We start from the raw sequence: 13,815 nt of genomic DNA, 5'->3' as shown, positions 1-13,815 counted from the left end.
TAGCTAGCATGATGTTAGCTTAAATCTGCTGGATCATGCATTTTTTCCAAAATGGTGGGGTTGGGGTGATTTGTGCCAAAAGGTCTGAGTTAAGTTGTGCCAGTGGCACAACTCACCCCCACTTATGAACATTTTGTAATTTTACATTGTATTCTTATATTTAATCAATAAACTGTGTGACATTCCTATTTTTAGGGTAAAAACAGAAATAAACCGTCATGCCACAAAATTATAAGAAGAAGACAGACAGAGCTTCCACTCCTCTAGAGGTCATGGACAGAGCAGTGCAAGAGGTGGAGAAAGGGGAGCCCATTCGTCAGGTGGCAAGGCAGATGAACATATGCAGGATGACATTAAAATGATACATGGAGAAGAAATAAGGCCAGGATATAAAAGAACTGGATTTGCCAATCAAGTCTTTAACAAACATATGGAGAAAGAGCTGGCAGAACATATAAAGGCCGTAGCAGCGATGTTTCATGGTCTAAGTCCCATTAAATGGCGTGAACTGGCTTTTGAGTGCACGAAGAAATGACTTTTAATATCCCTGCCAGCTGGATCAAAGAGGAAAAAGCAGGTTTGGTTAAATGTGCATTTATTAAGAAAAAGTAATAGGGACCATTAATAATTATTTCCCAAGGAAATGCTTATTATTATAGCTTCAACTTATGTAAATCTTAATGTAAACTGCAATGGCTCAATAAGGGAAAAATTAAGAGATATTATAATAATGCTAAAAAAAAACTTAATCTTTCATAGGATGTGATTGGTTTGCGGCCTTTAAAGCACGCTACCAGTTATCATGCCGCACTCCTGAAGCAACCTCTCTTGGTAGAGCTACTGCCTTTAATAGGCACAATGTGGGGGAGTTCTTTGATAACCTCTCTAAAGTGATGGACAGGTAATAATCATATGGCTCACACTGTCATTCACACTCACTCACACTCTGACTACTATGACAGTTCAGATGTCCAGAATCATGATGATGATAATGATGGTGACAAGGATCTGTCTGCTGGGGACTTTGCTATTGTAAACTTTGCAGGCAAAACCAAATCCTACAACTATGTTGGATTGGTTGAGAAGGTTGATGGTGCTGACATCAGAGCAAAGTTCCTAAGAAGAAGCAAGAGGTCTGTGGATGGAAAGCCCATTTTCGCTTTCAAAGAAAATGATGGAGTTATCCCTAGAGAGGATGTGTATAGGAAACTACCCACACCACAAAAACTTGGTGGTACAGCCAGAAGGGAACAGACATTTATATTCCCTTGTAGCATTGACAAGTGGGATGTGATGTAGTAGGCCAGATCTGTGAAGAGTTCTTCATTTGAATTTTATTTTGTTCTTATGCGTTCATGTGGCTCTAGGCCTTGGAAATGTTTTCATTTTGAACTCAACCTTGTTCTGAAGTGTTGGGCCTTGTTCAAGAAAATATGAGAAATATTGTTAAAATAACTTTAAATAAACCTTAAATGAGCAAGCTTGTATTGCATTTGTCTAGCTATTACAGCTAGCATTACAATTTCTGTTATTAAAATATACAGTTTTACTTAAATAATTAATGGCACAATTTACCCCAATGTATGCTCTCCAAAGGCACAACTTACCCCGCACCGGGGGCAATTTGTGCCACAAGACCACTTTTTTTCAGAAAGCTATATTTCTTCAATACTTTACTTCAGTTCCAAAGTCATTGTTCCCACGGTTGCACCACATCCTGAAATATATTTACATAATTAAGTTGGAGGTGTTACTCTCATGGCCTTGCTTTAAAGTAACTTTAAGTAAAAAACTGCACAACTTACCCCACTCTCCCCTACTGACCTTCATTTATATTGTACAAGTCCTTCAATTACATTTTTGAAAAAACTATAGAATTGTTCAAGCAACCTATTTTAAAGTTAAGTATTGGCTGTTTTGTTTTGTTTACCGTGATTAGCACCTTTTTGTAAATTATTTGAAATTTCAAAGCTTTTTGTTATTTTTACAGCGTGAAATTTTTAAATAATGACTCATTTTTTCAGTGTTTTGGTGTACAGAAAAAACACATTCATATACACATAATAAATCTTACTTCATCTACTGACTGTACGTATATCGCAAATAACAAATACAATATAATAATAGTAAAAGTATTCAATCAATTCAATCAATTTTTTTATATAGCGCCAAATCACAACAAACAGTTGCCCCAAGGCGCTTTATATTGTAAGGCAAGGCCATACAATAATTATGTAAAACCCCAACGGTCAAAACGACCCCCTGTGAGCAAGCACTTGGCTACAGTGGGAAGGAAAAACTCCCTTTTAACAGGAAGAAACCTCCAGCAGAACCAGGCTCAGGGAGGGGCAGTCTTCTGCTGGGACTGGTTGGGGCTGAGGGAGAGAACCAAGAAAAAGACATGCTGTGGAGGGGAGCAGAGATCGATCACTAATGATTAAATGCAGAGTGGTGCATACAGAGCAAAAAGAGAAAGAAACAGTGCATCATGGGAACCCCCCAGCAGTCTACGTCTATAGCAGCATAACTAAGGGATGGTTCAGGGTCACCTGATCCAGCCCTAACTATAAGCTTTAGCAAAAAGGAAAGTTTTAAGCCTAATCTTAAAAGTAGAGAGGGTGTCTGTCTCCCTGATCTGAATTGGGAGCTGGTTCCACAGGAGAGGAGCCTGAAAGCTGAAGGCTCTGCCTCCCATTCTACTCTTACAAACCCTAGGAACTACAAATAAGCCTGCAGTCTGAGAGCGAAGCGCTCTATTGGGGTGATATGGTACTACGAGGTCCCTAAGATAAGATGGGACCTGATTATTCAAAACCTTATAAGTAAGAAGAAGAATTTTAAATTCTATTCTAGAATTAACAGGAAGCCAATGAAGAGAGGCCAATATGGGTGAGATATGCTCTCTCCTTCTAGTCCCCGTCAGTACTCTAGCTGCAGCATTTTGAATTAACTGAAGGCTTTTTAGGGAACTTTTAGGACAACCTGATAATAATGAATTACAATAGTCCAGCCTAGAGGAAATAAATGCATGAATTAGTTTTTCAGCATCACTCTGAGACAAGACCTTTCTGATTTTAGAGATATTGCGTAAATGCAAAAAAGCAGTCCTACATATTTGTTTAATATGCGCTTTGAATGACATATCCTGATCAAAAATGACTCCAAGATTTCTCACAGTATTACTAGAGGTCAGGGTAATGCCATCCAGAGTAAGGATCTGGTTAGACACCATGTTTCTAAGATTTGTGGGGCCAAGTACAATAACTTCAGTTTTATCTGAGTTTAAAAGCAGGAAATTAGAGGTCATCCATGTCTTTATGTCTGTAAGACAATCCTGCAGTTTAGCTAATTGGTGTGTGTCCTCTGGCTTCATGGATAGATAAAGCTGGGTATCATCTGCGTAACAATGAAAATTTAAGCAATACCGTCTAATAATACTGCCTAAGGGAAGCATGTATAAAGTAAATAAAATTGGTCCTAGCACAGAACCTTGTGGAACTCCATAATTAACTTTAGTCTGTGAAGAAGATTCCCCATTTACATGAACAAATTTTAATCTATTAGACAAATATGATTCAAACCACCGCAGCGCAGTGCCTTTAATACCTATGGCATGCTCTAATCTCTGTAATAAAATTTTATGGTCAACAGTATCAAAAGCAGCACTGAGGTCTAACAGAACAAGCACAGAGATGAGTCCACTGTCCGAGGCCATAAGAAGATCATTTGTAACCTTCACTAATGCTGTTTCTGTACTATGATGAATTCTAAAACCTGACTGAAACTCTTCAAATAGACCATTCCTCTGCAGGTGATCAGTTAGCTGTTTTACAACTACCCTTTCAAGAATTTTTGAGAGAAAAGGAAGGTTGGAGATTGGCCTATAATTAGCTAAGATAGCTGGGTCAAGTGATGGCTTTTTAAGTAATGGTTTAATTACTGCCACCTTAAAAGCCTGTGGTACATAGCCAACTAACAAAGATAGATTGATCATATTTAAGATCGAAGCATTAAATAATGGTAGGGCTTCCTTGAGCAGCCTGGTAGGAATGGGGTCTAATAAACATGTTGATGGTTTGGATGAAGTAACTAATGAGAATAACTCAGACAGAACAATCGGAGAGAAAGAGTCTAACCAAATACCGGCATCACTGAAAGCAGCCAAAGATAACGATACGTCTTTGGGATGGTTATGAGTAATTTTTTCTCTAATAGTTAAAATTTTGTTAGCAAAGAAAGTCATGAAGTCATTACTAGTTAAAGTTAATGGAATACTCAGCTCAATAGAGCTCTGACTCTTTGTCAGCCTGGCTACAGTGCTGAAAAGAAACCTGGGGTTGTTCTTATTTTCTTCAATTAGTGATGAGTAGAAAGATGTCCTAGCTTTACGGAGGGCTTTTTTATAGAGCAACAGACTCTTTTTCCAGGCTAAGTGAAGATCTTCTAAATTAGTGAGACACCATTTCCTCTCCAACTTACGGGTTATCTGCTTTAAGCTACGAGTTTGTGAGTTATACCACGGAGTCAGACACTTCTGATTTAAAGCTCTCTTTTTCAGAGGAGCTACAGCATCCAAAGTTGTCTTCAATGAGGATGTAAAACTATTGACGAGATACTCTATCTCCCTTACAGAGTTTAGGTAGCTACTCTGCACTGTGTTGGTATATGGCATTAGAGAACATAAAGAAGGAATCATATCCTTAAACCTAGTTACAGCGCTTTCTGAAAGACTTCTAGTGTAATGAAACTTATTCCCCACTGCTGGGTAGTCCATCAGAGTAAATGTAAATGTTATTAAGAAATGATCAGACAGAAGGGAGTTTTCAGGGAATACTGTTAAGTCTTCTATTTCCATACCATAAGTCAGAACAAGATCTAAGATATGATTAAAGTGGTGGGTGGACTCATTTACTTTTTGAGCAAAGCCAATAGAGTCTAATAATAGATTAAATGCAGTGTTGAGGCTGTCATTCTCAGCATCTGTGTGGATGTTAAAATCGCCCACTATAATTATCTTATCTGAGCTAAGCACTAAGTCAGACAAAAGGTCTGAAAATTCACAGAGAAACTCACAGTAACGACCAGGTGGACGATAGATAATAACAAATAAAACTGGTTTTTGGGACTTCCAATTTGGATGGACAAGACTAAGAGACAAGCTTTCAAATGAATTAAAGCTCTGTCTGGGTTTTGGATTAATTAATAAGCTGGAATGGAAGATTGCTGCTAATCCTCCGCCCCGGCCCGTGCTACGAGCATTCTGACAGTTAGTGTGACTCGGGGGTGTTGACTCATTTAAACTAACATATTCATCCTGCTGTAACCAGGTTTCTGTTAGGCAGAATAAATCAATATGTTGATCAATTATTATATCATTTACCAACAGGGACTTAGAAGAGAGAGACCTAATGTTTAATAGACCACATTTAACTGTTTTAGTCTGTGGTGCAGTTGAAGGTGCTATATTATTTTTTCTTTTTGAATTTTTATGCTTAAATAGATTTTTGCTGGTTATTGGTAGTCTGGGAGCAGGCACCGTCTCTACGGGGATGGGGTAATGAGGGGATGGCAGGGGGAGAGAAGCTGCAGAGAGGTGTGTAAGACTACAACTCTGCTTCCTGGTCCCAACCCTGGATAGTCACGGTTTGGAGGATTTAAGAAAATTGGCCAGATTTCTAGAAATGAGAGCTGCTCCATCCAAAGTGGGATGGATGCCGTCTCTCCTAACAAGACCAGGTTTTCCCCAGAAGCTTTGCCAATTATCTATGAAGCCCACCTCATTTTTTGGACACCACTCAGACAGCCAGCAATTCAAGGAGAACATGCGGCTAAACATGTCACTCCCGGTCTGATTGGGGAGGGGTCCAGAGAAAACAACAGAGTCCGACATTGTTTTTGCAAAGTTACACACCGATTTAATGTTAATTTTAGTGACCTCCGATTGGCGTAACCGGGTGTCATTACTGCCGACGTGAATTACAATCTTACCAAATTTACGCTTAGCCTTAGCCAGCAGTTTCAAATTTCCTTCAATGTCGCCTGCTCTGGCCCCCGGAAGACTGACTATGGTTGCTGGTGTCGCTAACTTCACATTTCTCAAAACAGAGTCGCCAATAACCAGAGTTTGATCCTCGGCGGGTGTGTCGTCGAGTGGGGAAAAACGGTTAGAGATGTGAACGGGTTGGCGGTGTACACGGGGCTTCTGTTTAGGGCTACGCTTCCTCCTCACAGTCACCCAGTCAGCCTGCTTTCCCGGCTGCTCGGGATCTGCCAGAGGGTAACTAACGGCGGCTAAGCTACCTTGGTCCGCACCGACTACAGGGGCCTTGCTAGCTGTAGAATTTTCCACGGTGCGGAGCCGAGTCTCCAATTCGCCCAGCCTGGCCTCCAAAGCTACGAATAAGCTACACTTATTACAAGTACCATTACTGCTAAAGGAGGCCAAGGAATAACTAAACATTTCACACCCAGAGCAGAAAAGTGTGGGAGAGACAGGAGAAGCCGCCATGCTAAATCGGCTAAGAGCTAGTAGCTACGCTAAGCTAGCGGATTCCTAAAAACACGCAAAGTGAATAATGTGTAAATAATTTAGAGGTGATTCAGCAGAAGGAGTGCTTTAGTTAAGGCACGTAAAGATTACACTGGGAAACAAATCGTAATCTAGATAACTAGATCAATCTAACTGCGCAGATTAAACAGCTAACAGATACAGAAAAAACACCGCTGTGCTCCGGAACAGGAAGTGATACAATACCGCAGTGAGAGCCAACCACCAGTAGAGGCCAGAACACCAGTATTGGCTAGAACATTATTGAAACAGGCTAAAAATGTTCTATGTTCTAAAATATGTACAATGCTTGATGATCCCATATATATAATCACACAAATAAACGATAGAGACAGATTATTAAATAATAAAACCCTTTGTATTTGTCTTAAAAACAATGGATCCACTCAACTCAGTGGTGTCTTTTTATATTTTAAAGTAAAGAAGCAAAACTGTTTCATGAGTAAGTTTACACATTTCGTCTCAGAGCTGTTACACTTGTAACATTTCAAACTAGAAGCACTCAGAGAGTGCAAACCTCCGCCAAGGCCATGGGGTCACTGACCCCATAACATCTACACGCCGTGGAATCATTGAACCTAAAAATGTCTAACAATGATGTTTGCTCAGTAGTAAAAAAAAGTTTAATCTGCTGTGACTGGATAGCATGTATCCTTAGCACTTGGCATCACAGTTTATTGCAACTTGCACCTTTCCCAGAAGCTACTGTGATCTGAGCACTGATATTGATATTGCATGTGCTTATAGACAAAAATAAATAAGAGACAAAATTCAATTCATTATTCAACTAAACTGCAAATATATGAATTTTTTAACATTTATGAAACACTTCTCTAAACAAGGCCATAGGGTCACTGACCCTAAAGAGATTCCCTCCTTGGCACAGTGATCTATTCAACAATTCAGTGTTACAACCAAAACTATGATACATACACTTTTCTTTCCTTTATATTTGACATCCTTGACCATGAAAACATACCACTAGAACTTGGAATCACTTTTATGTCTTTATTAGTTCAAAGGTTATTGTATAAAAACGATTTTTCGGTAATGGCGGTTTTCTTCTGGATCTAGCTCCATAACATTTGAAGCTACATCAAATCTGATGACACCAGATTCAGCTACAATTTGGTGTTAGTTGTGCATCTCTAGCTTCATTTGTCACCTCACACTGACACATTTTCTATTTTCCCTATATTTCTGCATATTCTGGATCACCAGATCCGGAATCCGGATCCGATCATCACCAAACTTTGTTGTTTGATAGAACATTTGACTATGTTACACCCTAATTTTTTTCAAGCCTTTCTGCCTTGTTTTTGTGGAGTTAGAAACTAGAATGTCAAAATTGTGGTGAAGAATCCTTTAAAAAATTCCTGGATCCAGATCGTGATCTGGATCACTACTATAATTTAATCACTTGTTCCTCTTGTCATTTCCAACCACTCCACAAAATTTCATCAAAATCCGTTCAAATCTTTTTGAGTTATCCTGCTGACAAACAGACAAACAAACAAACAAACGCGACCGAAAACATAACCTCCTTGGTGGAGGTAACTATGTTGTTTGCAAAAATATAAACAATTTAAATACTTTCTTCTGGTTGCCAGTCATGTAAATGCGGTTCTTTTGCCGCCAGGTGGCGATATACTCCACTGAATCATAGAAGTAGATTGGCCATCGTGTGTGTGTGTGTGTGTGTGTGTGTGTGTGTGTGTGTGTGTGTGTGTGTGTGTGTGTGTGTGTGTGTGTGTGTGTGTGTGTGTGTGTGTGTGTGTGTGTGTGTGTGTGTGTGTGTGTGTGAGAGAGAGAGAGAGAGAGCTGTACAAAGAAAACTTGGATGAATTCAGTAGATTCTTATTGATATATAATTTAATAATTACATGTATATTTAAAAAAGCATCCTTTTTAAAAATACAGATATTACATCATATATTTGAGACTGCACAATTTACTCAACAAACATGCTTTTTGTAAAACACATTTTCAAGACAGCTACGTACACTTCTTTGTCTTTCGGCTACATACACAAGCAGCATATTTAAAAAGAAATTCATTCATTCATTCATTTGTTGGACAGTTATTTACGTAGATTCATTCTTTGTGATCCAGTGAAACCATAATGTGTGTTTCTGTGTGATCTTGACATTTCATCAATTCTACGCAATATTAAATCACTTTGTCTTTAATAAACACACATCCATGTTTGTCTGTGTTAAACTGTTATGACCTTGAGATTGACCTTTCACAGTTACCCAACATCAAAGGTCATATGACCAAAAGAAATGAAATATATTAGTGTTTAATAGTACCCACGAGTGTATAATGAATCAAATCCTGGAAATAGCTGTTATAAATATTCCCCACTACAAGCTCTGCAGGCTCTGCACAGACTGGCGGCATGTCCAAGATGTACCCCACCTCATGCCTAGTGAGCTCTGGGAAAGGCTCCAAATTAATGAATGAATAAATAAGCACTGGACCTAAATTTTGACCTTGGCCTATCAAATTGATTTTAATCCTTTTTTTTTTTTCTTTTCAAAATTAAACCCTCTTGTTCTTTATTGATCCTCAGTCATTCCACTAAGTTCGGTCCAAATCAGATCCTAATTCTTTTGAGTTATGATGTTCACACTCATACAGAAACACAGGGCTGAAAACAGTACCCCAGCATGTACTGCCATGTGTGGGTGTAAAAATAAATAAAAGTCTGAATAATTTTAACGGTATATTTGCAGAATGCAAGTATTATTCTAGTCTTGCATGTAAATTTCAAAACAGACTGTTGTATTGCCTGGTTAAACCAGTTATATAGTTGTACCTTTCACTATAGTGCCACATGTTCAAACAGTAGAACATCTGTATTGTTTGGTGCTGAGGCCATATTATGTTTTTGTTTAAAGATGACGGCGCACAGACGACCACTTGCACTTTTTGAATAAATGTTCAGTACAGTGAGTACATCTGCAGCAAACAATGAAGTGACGGTTGCTGTCGCACAACTGACGCTCCGTGAGAGGCCTCAGGGCACCGGGGGGCGATTGGGTATTGGTGGTGGTGGTGGTGGTGGGGGTCGCATCATTAGTGGTGAGCACACACCCGTGCACTTTGCACAAGTCCTAAAACCAGTTTGGCCTCAAATCATGGAGATGAGAGGGAGGGGAGGGTTAAAGTGCATCAGAATGAATAACCCTCGATTACCATCATGAGTTCATTAATCTAATCTTCTTAAATTCTTACTCTCCTTGAGGCACACACTTGTGTGCATTACAGCATCTGGGCCCATCAACTGTGATGAAGCTCCAAATGAGCATCAGAAACAATGTGAGTTATGCTTGTTTATTGGTGTAGATCTTTGAGGTTGCACAAGACCGATGGCGTTTACGTTGGGGACTTGTTTTTTATGAAACAGGCTTTTGTCAGTGTGAAATAGGAGTGCAGCTCTGAAATTTAAATTCCTTTTAAGGAAACAACTGGGAGCAGTGAATAAACGAAAAGCTAACTGTCTCTCAAACAGACCTCTGCATGCAAAAGGACACAAAATCAAACTGGTGTGAGTGAGTGAGTCAGTCAGTCAGGCAGTCACTGAGTGAGTGAGTGAGTGAGTGAGTGAGTGAGTGAGTGAGTGAGTGAGTGAGTGAGTGAGCCAGTCAGTCAGTCAGTCAGTCAATTAGTTGGTGAGCGGATGAACCAGTGGGTTAACTATTGAGTCAGGCAGTTAGTGAGTGAGTGAGTCTCAGTCAATCAGTCGGTGAGTGAATTAGTCAGTCAGCCGTTGATTGCGTCAATGAGTGAGTGAATCAATGAGTGAGTGAGTCAGTCAGTCAGTCAGTTATGCAGTCAGTCACTGACTGAGTGAGTGAGTAAGTTAGGCAGTCAGGCAGTCAGTCACTGAGTGAGTGAGTGAGTGAGTGAGTAAGCCAGTCAGTCAGTCAGTCAATTAGTTGGTGAGCGGATGAACCAGTGGGTTAGCTATTGAGTCAGGCAGTTAGTGAGTGAGTGAGTCTGTCAGTCAATCAGTCGTTGAGTGAATTAGTCAGTCAGTCAGTTGGTAATTGAGTCAGTCAGTCAATCATAAGGTGAGCGAGTGAATGAGTCAGTCAGTTAATCAGTGAGTGAGTGAGATTTAATAGCCTGTACTGTTGAATTATACAGGAGCGCTCAGATATTATAAGTGTTCCTAATCTAATTACTCTTTACATCAGATCAGTGAGATACACGCTACAAAAATAAGATATATTTACTTAATCTCATAATAGAATAGAATAGAGCCTTTATTGTCATTGTACATACATACAATGAAATTTGTCCTCTGCATTTAGCCCATCCTAGTTACAGTAATCCAACCACTAGGAGCAGTTATGTCAACTGGTTCCACAGAACTTGGCTGTTGAAATGGGAAAAGAACAAGTGAAGTAATTGTAACAAATTGTTACAATTAATTAGAAGCACCCACAGGACAGGATGGTTACAGGTTAAACCCTTCACACAAGGTTGGTTAATCCACAAATCGATCCTGATGCACCACTCCACACAACGTGCATTGATGTGAATGGGTGAATCTGACGCATCATTGTACAACTAATTAAATTAATGTCAGCTCTGTACACTTGAAACATTCCTGGCATACATGCCAGGCCTCTGAAACTGCCACACCTAAATGGAATGCAGCCATTACAGTCATTAATTATACCTGCTCTAACATGTCAAAATGATTTGATAAAAAAACCCATTATCTCCCCAACTGTGATGTACTAATGCATCTTATACAAAAGAGGCTGTTCCTTCACAATGTCAATCTAGGCTTTGGCAAAAGCCCCAGCATGTGCTTTGCATTTTCTATCCCCAGTTATCCATCTTCATGATGAAGTGGTACAGAGGAGGATTTTCTTAAAAAGAAGACCTGAAAGTTTAGCTACAAATTGCCAGAAGGTACATCTGAGATGCAAGCCTGGATTTGATCTGTTTTGGTGAAAGAAAATCCTTCTCTGCTCTATTCCACTATGAAGCTAAGAGTAGTGATGCAAAATGCAAAGCTTGCACTGTGCACAATTTCTACAGTCACAGCCACATAAGCCCATAACTTCTCCTGGGTTGTCTGGGTGTCTTGGTGGCTTTCCTCACTCTTCTCCTTCTTGCACAGTCTGTTGTGTGTTGGGGGGTGTGGCTGGACATTTTGGTGTTCTTTTCTTTTCTTTGCTCTCCAGGTGGCATGAAAACTGATTTGTCTGTGGAGAAGGTGCTGGCTGAAGAGTCCTTCACCCTCATCAACATCATGTGCAGCACCTGTGAATGGTGCTCACGTGCAGCCTTAAAGACTTTCAGCTGAAGCAGATAATTGGATGGCGTTCTGCATTTAAGTCATGTGTGATTCAAGCAGAATTGCCGGGAACTCGACCTTGTGATGTTCGTTTGTGAGACGCTGAGGACCGCGCCTGGGTTTGACACATCGAGCCTGTGAAGCAGGAAGGGTGAGGGACACATGCTGTCAGCACACATCAGAGGTGATTAATTGTTTGACTACTTGTTGATAGTAACTTGGTATTTTGTTACGCAGTATATTTGAATCGTGATGAGAATTGTGCAGCTTGCTTCTCACTGCTGTGGCGTGCGGACAAGTGATCCTCCACCTGTTGTGAGAAGCTGCTCGTTTGCATAAAGCTTAAAATACAGACCTGAATGTGTTGCTGATAGTGTGTGTCTTTTAAAGGATATTAGTTGTAACTGCTGACTTACCTCACCTCTTCTATCCTTCGCAGAGAGTCGGTTTGTCGTGTCCACCTGGGGGGTGTTTGGCGGTAATAGTGAGTCCAGAAGTGCCGGGCTTCGATCCTTTTGGGCGCTGGAGAGCGTGCCAGCCTTCACTCCACCAGAATGACGCTGTTTAGTTTCTACACTTTATTATGCACCAGAGGGTGAAAAATAAATTGTTTTTGTTATTGGAACCGCTTTCTGGTTATTTTAGCGCTGGGTTCCGTCAGACGCAGGTTCGCTCCTCAACCCGCGTCGACACATAACACAGTCACTCAGTTTTTTTAGAACAGTCTACTCCATGCAGATTTACCATAAAGTGCCATACTGTTTGTATTTCTTTGTAATTAATGTAAATAAAGTCCAAGACATATTCAGTGGCAGCTTTACCATCAGAGAGCCTCGTCCACAACCACCACAAAAGACTCCAAGCTGTCACTGATGTTAAAGGGCGCAATACACAGTATTAAGAACAGGGGTATGTAAACTTTTGATCAGGGTCATTTGGGTAGTTTGTGTTGTCATTATGATTTCAAAAGAGTAAACACAGTTGTTTGACAATAAATGGCTTCACCCAATCACTAACCATGAGTGGAAAAAAAGGTTTTGTGTTATCATTCATATTCTCTGAAAAATGGCAAAAAAAAAAAAAAAAAAAAAAACTTCTGCCAGGGTATGTAAACTGTTGAGCACAACTGTGTATATATATATATATATATATATATATATATATATATTATTATTATCCATTTTACCAATATGGATCCAGATCAATTCCAAAATTTAATGGAGTCTTCCATGGCCTAATATGTAGTAAAAATCCGAGATGGATCTGCATGTTGAATTGGCACAGGTTTTACACCGGATGCCCTTCCTGATGCAATTCCACATTACATGGAGAAATGTGGCAGGGGTGGGATTTGAACCGGGAACCTGGTGCACTGAGACCAAGTGCACTAACCACTTGACCACCACCCCTGCCTCTTCCATGGCATAATATGTATCTGTGTTAAAAAATTTCATCAAAATCTGTGAAGTAGTTTTGATGTAATCCTTCAAGAGTATATAAAGGGAAATCTTGATCCAGAATCTGAATTTGGATCCGGATCACCTCCAAAAATTTAATGGAGCCTTCCTTGCCTTAATATGTATCTGTGGTGAAAATTTGGTGAGAATCCGTGAAGTAGTTCTGATGTAATCCTTCAAAGCGTATATAAAGGGAAATCTTGATCCAGAATCTGAATTCGGATCCGGATCACATCCAAAAAATTAATGGAGTCTTCCATGCCCTAATATGTATCCATGGTGAAAATTTGGTGAGAATCTATGAAGTAGTTTTGACGTAATCCTTCAAAGCCTATATAAAGTGAAATTTTGATCAAGAATCTGGATTTGGATCTGGTTCACCTCCAAAATTTAATGGAGTCTTCCATGGCCTAATGTGTCCATGGTGAAAATGTGGTGGGAATCCATGAAGTAGTTTTGACGTAATCCTT

The sequence above is a fragment of the Thalassophryne amazonica genome, chromosome 10, assembly GCF_902500255.1.
Source record: "Thalassophryne amazonica chromosome 10, fThaAma1.1, whole genome shotgun sequence".
NCBI lineage: Eukaryota > Metazoa > Chordata > Actinopteri > Batrachoidiformes > Batrachoididae > Thalassophryne > Thalassophryne amazonica.
Note: the sequence above shows the minus strand (reverse complement) of the source record.